Source organism: Ranitomeya variabilis, chromosome 6, assembly GCF_051348905.1.
Source record: "Ranitomeya variabilis isolate aRanVar5 chromosome 6, aRanVar5.hap1, whole genome shotgun sequence".
Taxonomy (NCBI): Eukaryota; Metazoa; Chordata; class Amphibia; order Anura; family Dendrobatidae; genus Ranitomeya; species Ranitomeya variabilis.
Genome location: NC_135237.1, coordinates 406,412,134 through 406,420,252, shown reverse-complemented (window position 1 = coordinate 406,420,252; position 8,119 = coordinate 406,412,134).

The window sequence follows — 8,119 nt, the reverse complement described above, 5'->3', positions numbered from 1 at the left end:
GCCTGGACCTCACCGAGGGAACCGGCAGCGTTGTTTGCTTAAAATTTGCGCGTTTACTTCCTTACGTGAAGTCCCGGCTTGTGATTGGTCGCGTGCCGCCCATGTGGCCGCGACGCGACCAATCACAGCAAGCCGTGACGTAATTTTAGGTCCTTCAGGATTTTAAAATTACGTTCTGGCTTGTGATTGGTCGCGTCGCGGTCACATGGGCGACGCGACCAATCACAAGCCGTGACGTCACGGGAGGCTGGACACGCGCGCATTTTAAAATGCGCGCTTGTCCTGCCTCCCGTGACGTCACGGCTTGTGATTGGTCGCGTCGCCCATGTGACCGCGACGCGACCAATCACAAAGCCGGAACGTAATTTTAAAATACTGAATGCCTAGAAGGACCTGAAAATTACGTCACGGCTTGCTGTGATTGGTCGCGTCGCGGCCACATGGGCGGCACGCGACCAATCAGAAGCCGTGACGTCACGGAAGGAAGGAAAAGCGCGCATTTTAAGCAAAGAACGCTGCCGGTTCCCTCGGTGAGGTCCAGGCTGCGTCGGAGAGGTGAGTATAGCAATATTTTTTATTTTAATTCTTTATTTTACACATTAATGTTGTTTCGATACCGATACCCGATACCACAAAAATATCGGATCTCGGTATCGGAATTCCGATACAGCAAATATCGGCCAATACCCGATACTTGCGGTATCGGAATGCTCAACACTAGTGGTGAGCACTTTGAACCCCCAAGTGCTTCACAGAAGTTTATAACGCAGAGCCGTGGAAATAAAAAATAATTTTTCATTCCTCTAAAATTATGTTTTAGCAAGCAATTTTTTATTTAAAATGTAGATGGAACGAATCTTTTGGAAGATGGCGGCGCCCGTGGAGGAGACGGACGGACACCGGGAGGCTCAGTAAGTATGAGGGGGGGATCGGAGCACAGGGGGGTGATCGGAGCATGAGGGGGTGGGATCGGAGCACGGGGGGAGCGGACAGGAGGACGGGGGAGCGGACAGGACGACGGAGGGGAGCGGAGCACAGGATGGAGGACTGGGGAGGTGATCGGTGGTGGTGGGGGGGTGTGTTGTGAATTCCGTCTGGGCTCCCTCTGGTGGCCTTTAGCGATACTGCGGGTCTGGAGATGGTCTCAGCTGCCTCATTTCCTGCTATGCTGGTTCCTATTTAACTCCACCTGCACCTTTGTTGGTTGCCTGCTGTCGTTGTATTCAGTACTGGTTCTGATCTCTCTGGACTTCCTTGTGACCTGTCTCCATCCGGAGAAGCTAAGTCTTGCTAGTTCATGTTTGCTCATTTTTCTCTTGAAAATATGTTTCATTATATGATGAGTTCAGTCCAGCTTGTTTATATGTGATTTTTTGCTTGCTGGAAGTTCTGGGGTGCAGAGTGTGCCCCTCACATCGTGAGTCGGTGTGAGGGTTCTTGTATTTTCTGCGTGGATAGTTTTTGATAGTTTTTGTACTGACCGCACAGATCCCTTGCTATCTTCAGTCTATTTAGCTTTAGCGGGCCTCATTTGCTTAAACCTGTTTTTCATTACTACGTTTGTATTTTCCCCTTAACTCACCGTTATTATTTGTGGGGGCTGTCTAAACTTTGGGGTAATTTCTCTGAGGCAAGTGAGGCTTGGCTTTCTCTCTAGGGGTAGTTAGTTCCTCAGGCTGTGACGAGGCGTCTAGGTTTTTAGGTAACGCTCCATGGCTGCCTTTAGTGTGTATTGGATAGGTTCAGTGTTGCGGTCAGTATAGTTTCCACACCCCAGAGCTCGTCCTAATATTCTGGTTTACCTATCAGGTCAGTTTGGTGATCCTACCACCGGATCATAACAGTACAGCAGGCCAGTAAAGAGTTAATGCATCGCAAAAGAGGGATAAGAGAAATCCTGAGTTCATTTTTTTTTTTTTTTTCTGTAGTGTGTCTTGCTTCTCTCCTCCCCTTAATCTCTGGATGGTTCAGAATTCAGCTGCAGCTATGGACCTTCAGAGTCTGTCTTCTAGTGTGGATCATCTCACTGCTAGAGTACAAGGCATTCAGGATTATGTAGTTCGCAGTCCTATGTCAGAGCCTAAGATACCTATTCCTGAGTTGTTCTCCGGAGACAGATCTAGGTTTTTGAACTTTAAAAATAATTGCAAATTATTTCTTTCTCTGAGACCTCGTTCCTCTGGTGATCCGGTTCAGCAAATGAAAATTGTTATTTCTTTGTTGCGTGGCGACCCTCAAGACTGGGCATTCGCCCTGGCGCCAGGAGATCCTGCATTGCTTAATGTAGATGCGTTTTTTCTGGCGCTGGGTTTGCTTTATGATGATCTTGCTGGCTTTGTGTCAGGGTCAGGATGAAGCAGAGGTTTACTGTCAGAAGTTTAGGAAATGGTCTGTGCTCACTCAATGGAATGAGTGTGCCCTGGCAGCGATTTTCAGAAAGGGTCTTTCTGAAGCCATTAAGGATGTTATGGTGGGGTTCCCCACGCCTGCGGGTCTGAGTGAGTCAATGTCTTTGGCCATTCAGATTGATCGGCGTTTGCGGGAGCGCAAACCAGTGCACCATCTGGCGGTATTTTCTGAGCAGAAGCCTGAGTCTATGCAATGTGACAGGATTCTGACCAGAATTGAACGGCAAAATCACAGACGTCAGAATGGGTTGTGCTTTTACTGTGGTGATTCTGCTGATGTTATCTCAGATTGTTCTAAGCGCACAAAAAACTTCACTAGGTCTGTCACCATTGGTACTGTACAACCTAAATTCATTTTGTCTGTTACTTTAATTTGCTCTCTGTCATCCTACTCAGTTATGGCTTTTGTGGATTCAGGTGCCGCCCTGAATTTGATGGATTTGTCTTTTGCCAGGCGCTGTGGTTTTGTCTTGGAGCCTTTGCAGTTCCCTATTCCACTAAAGGGAATTGATGCCACGCCATTGGCCAAGAATAAACCTCAGTACTGGGCTCAAATGACTATGTGCATGACTCCTGCACATCAGGAGGTGATTCGCTTTCTTGTGTTACATAATTTGCATGATGTTGTCGTGTTGGGTCTGCCATGGCTGCAGGCTCATAATCCAGTCCTGGATTGGAAAGCAATGTCTGTGTCAAGTTGGGGTTGCCAAGGGATTCATGGCGATGCTCCTTTGGTGTCAATTGCTTCTTCTACTCCTTCTGAAGTCCCTGAATTTTTGTCGGACTACCAGGATGTATTTGATGAGCCCAAGTCCAGTGCCCTACCTCCTCATAGGGATTGTGATTGCGCCATAAATTTGATTCCTGGTAGTAAGTGACGACTTTTTAATTTGTCTGTACCAGAACATGCCGCTATGCGGAGTTATATCAAGGAGTCTTTGGAGAAGGGGCATATTCGCCCGTCCTCATCCCCTTTGGGTGCGGGGTTCTTTTTTGTGGCCAAGAAGGATGGTTCTCTAAGACCCTGTATAGATTATCGCCTTCTAAATAACATCACGGTCAAATTTCAGTATCCTTTGCCACTGTTGTCCGATCTGTTTGCTCGGATTAGGGGGGCCAGTTGGTTCACCAAGATAGATCTTCGTGGAGCATATAATCTTGTGCGTATAAAGCAGGGCGATGAATGGAAAACAGCATTTAATACACCCGAAGGCCATTTTGAGTACTTGGTGATGCCTTTTGGGCTTTCTAATGCCCCTTCTGTGTTCCAGTCCTTCATGCCTGACATCTTCCGAGAGTATCTGGATAGGTTTATGATTGTGTACCTGGATGATATTTTGGTCTTTTCTGATGATTGGGAATCTCATGTGAAGCAGGTCCGGATGGTGTTTCGGGTCCTGCGAGCCAATGCCTTGTTTGTGAAGGGCTCTAAATGTCTCTTTGGAGTCCAGAAGGTTTCCTTTTTGGGCTTTGTTTTTTCTCCTTCTACCATTACATAGTTACATAGTTACATAGTTACATAGTTATTAAGGTTGAAGGAAGACTGTAAGTCCATCTAGTTCAACCCATAGCCTAACCTAACATGCCCTAACATGTTGATCCAGAGGAAGGCAAAAAAAAACCATGTGGCAAAGAGTAACTCCACCATGGGGAAAAAAATTCCTTCCCGACTCCACATACGGCAATCAGACTAGTTCCCTGGATCAACGCCTTATCAAGGAATCTAGTGTATATACCCTGTAACATTATACTTTTCCAGAAAGGTATCCAGTCCCCTCTTAAATTTAATTAATGAATCACTCATTACAACATCATATGGCAGAGAGTTCCATAGTCTCACTGCTCTTACAGTAAAGAATCCGCGTCTGTTATTATGCTTAAACCTTCTTTCCTCCAGACGTAGAGGATGCCCCCTTGTCCCTGTCTCAGGTCTATGATTAAAAAGATCATCAGAAAGGTCTTTGTACTGTCCCCTCATATATGTATACATTAAAATAAGATCACCCCTTAGTCTTCGTTTTTCCAAACTAAATAGCCCCAAGTGTAATAACCTATCTTGGTATTGCAGACCCCCCAGTCCTCTAATAACCTTGGTCGCTCTTCTCTGCACCCGCTCCAGTTCAGCTATGTCTTTCTTATACACCGGAGACCAGAACTGTGCACAGTATTCTAAGTGTGGTCGAACTAGTGACTTGTATAGAGGTAAAATTATGTTCTCCTCATGAGCATCTATGCCTCTTTTAATACATCCCATTATTTTATTTGCCTTTGTAGCAGCTGCCTGACACTGGCCACTGAATATGAGTTTGTCATCCACCCATATACCCAGGTCTTTTTCATTGACGGTTTTGCCCAGAGTTTTAGAATTAAGCACATAGTTATCCATCCTATTACTTCTACCCAAGTGCATGACCTTACATTTATCCCCATTAAAGCTCATTTGCCATTTATCAGCCCAAGCTTCTAGTTTACATAAATCATCCTGTAATATAAAATTGTCCTCCCCTGTATTGATTACCCTGCAGAGTTTAGTGTCATCTGCAAATATTGAAATTCTACTCTGAATGCCCCCTACAAGGTCATTAATAAATATGTTAAAAAGAAGAGGGCCCAATACTGACCCCTGTGGTACCCCACTGCTAACCGCAACCCAGTCCGAGTGTGCTCCATTAATAACCACCCTTTGTTTCCTATCCCTGAGCCAGCTCTCAACCCACTTACACATATTTTCCCCTATCCCCATTACTCTCATTTTATGTAACAACCTTTTGTGTGGCACCGTATCAAAAGCTTTGGAAAAGTCCATATACACTACGTCCACTGGGTTCCCTTGGTCCAGTCCGGAACTTACCTCTTCATAGAAGCTGATCAAATTAGTCTGACATGAACGGTCCCTAGTAAACCCGTGCTGATACTGGGTCATAAGGTTATTCCTCTTCAGATACTCCAGTATAGTATCCCTTAGAATGCCCTCCAGGATTTTACCCACAGTAGAGGTTAAGCTTACTGGCCTATAATTACCGAGTTCAGTTTTTGCCCCTTTTTTGAATATTGGCACCACATTTGCTATACGCCAGTCCTGTGGTACAGACCCTGTTATTATGGACTCTTTAAAGATTAAAAATAATGGTCTATCAATGACTGTACTTAGTTCCTGCAGTACTCGGGGGTGTATCCCATCCGGGCCCGGAGATTTGTCAATTTTAGTTATTTTTAGACGCCGCTGTACTTCCTGCTGGGTTAAGCAGGTGACACTTAATGGGGAATTTTTATCACTGATCATGGGATTTTCTTTTGTAAATACTGATGAAAAAAAGTCATTTAGCATATTGGCTTTTTCCTCATCCTCATCCACCATTTCCCCCAGATTATTTTTAAGGGGGCCAACACTGTCATTTTTTAGTTTCTTACTATTTATATAGTTAAAGAATATTTTGGGATTATTTTTACTCTCTCTGGCAATGAGTCTCTCTGTCTCAATCTTTGCTGCCTTGATTTGCTTTTTACAGAATTTATTTAATTTTCTGTATTTATTTAATGCCTCCTCACTACCTACTTCCTTTAATTCTCTAAATGCTTTCTTTTTGTCCCTTATTGCGCCCCTTACAGCTCTATTTAGCCATATTGGTTTCCTCCTATTTCTAGTATGTTTATTCCCATACGGTATATACTGTGCACAGGTCCTATCCAGGATGCTAATAAACGTCTCCCATTTTCTTTGTGTATTTTTGTGTCTCAGGATATCGTCCCAGTTAATTGCACCAAGATCCTCTCTCATCCGTTGGAAATTTGCCCTCCTGAAGTTTAGTGTCCTTGTCACCCCCCTACTACCCATCTTATTAAAGGTTACATGAAAACTTCTTATTTTGTGATCACTATTCCCCAAGTGACCCCCAACCCTTATATTTGATATGCGGTTTGGCCTGTTGGTTAATATTAGGTCTAGCAGTGCCCCCCTCCTTGTTGGGTCCTGAACCAGTTGTGAAAGGTAATTGTCTCTCATAGTTGTCAAAAACCGATTGCCTTTGCTGGAACTGCAGGTTTCTGTTCCCCAATCTATTTCAGGGTAGTTGAAGTCCCCCATAATAATGACTTCTCCTTGAGTCGCAGCTTCATCTATTTGCTTTACAAGGATATTCTCCATTGCTTCCATTATTTTTGGAGATTTATAACAAATCCCTATCAGTAATTTATTATTTTTCCCCCTCCCCTTATCTCCACCCACAGGGACTCTACATTTTCATTAAATTCACCTATATTATCATGCAGGATGGGTTTTAAGGAAGATTTTACATATAGACACACCCCTCCCCCTCGCTTATCTGTACGGTCATTTCTGAAAAGGCTATAGCCCTGCAAGTTAACAGCCCAGTCATGGCTCTCATCCAGCCACGTCTCAGATATCCCCACCATGTCATAACTATGCTCCAACAACATTAGTTCTAATTCATCCATTTTGTTGGCGAGGCTTCTGGCATTAGTATACATGCACTTGATGTTACTCTCTGTACCTCTATTCTTTCTTAAATTACTAACTGTTCTAACCCCACCCCCCATGCCACCGCCACCCCCAACTTCCTTATTTGTGCCCAGGTCTCTATCTGCACTATCTTCCCCTCCTATAAAATGAATACCCTCCCCCCCAATCCCTAGTTTAAACACTCCTCCAACCTTCTAACCATTTTCTCCCCCAGCACAGCTCAGCTCCATTGAGATGGATCCAGTCAAGGTCCAGGCTATTCATGACTGGACTCAACCTACATCGGTTAAAAGTCTTCAGAAGTTCTTGGGTTTTGCTAATTTTTACCGTCGCTTCATCGCTGATTTTTCCAGTGTGGTTAAGCCTTTGACGGATTTGACTAAGAAGGGTTCTGATGTGACGAATTGGTCTCCTGCGGCCGTGGAGGCCTTTCAGGAGCTCAAACGTCGGTTCTCTTCGGCTCCTGTCTTGCGTCAGCCGGATGTCTCTCTACCATTCCAGGTCGAGGTTGATGCTTCTGAGATTGGAGCAGGGGCTGTCTTGTCACAGAGAAACTCTGAGGGCTCTGTGATGAGGCCATGTGCTTTCTTTTCAAGAAAGTTTTCGCCTGCCGAGCGGAATTATGATGTTGGTAATCGGGAGTTGTTGGCAATGAAGTGGGCATTTGAGGAGTGGAGACATTGGCTTGAGGGAGCCAAACATCGTGTGGTGGTCTTGACTGATCACAAGAATTTGACTTATCTCGAGTCTGCTAAGCGGCTAAATCCTAGACAGGCTCGATGGTCGCTGTTTTTCTCCCGTTTCAATTTCGTGGTTTCATACCTTCCGGGTTCGAAGAACGTGAAGGCTGATGCTCTTTCTAGAAGCTTTGTGCCTGACTCTCCGGGAGTTTCTGAACCGGCTGGTGTCCTCAGAGAAGGGGTGATTTTGTCTGCCATCTCCCCTGATTTGCGACGGGTACTGCAGGAATTTCAGGCCAATAGACCTGATCGTTGTCCACCGGAGAGACTGTTTGTCCCGGATAGATGGACCAGTAGAGTCATTTCCGAGGTGCATTCTTCGGTGTTGGCAGGCCACCCTGGGATTTTTGGTACCATTTGGTGTCTAGGTCCTTTTGGTGGCCTTCCTTGTCGCGGGATGTGCGTTCCTTTGTGCAGTCCTGTGGGATTTGTGCTCGGGCCAAGCCTTGCTGTTCTCGTGCCAGTGGTTTGCTTCTGCCTTTGCCTGTCCC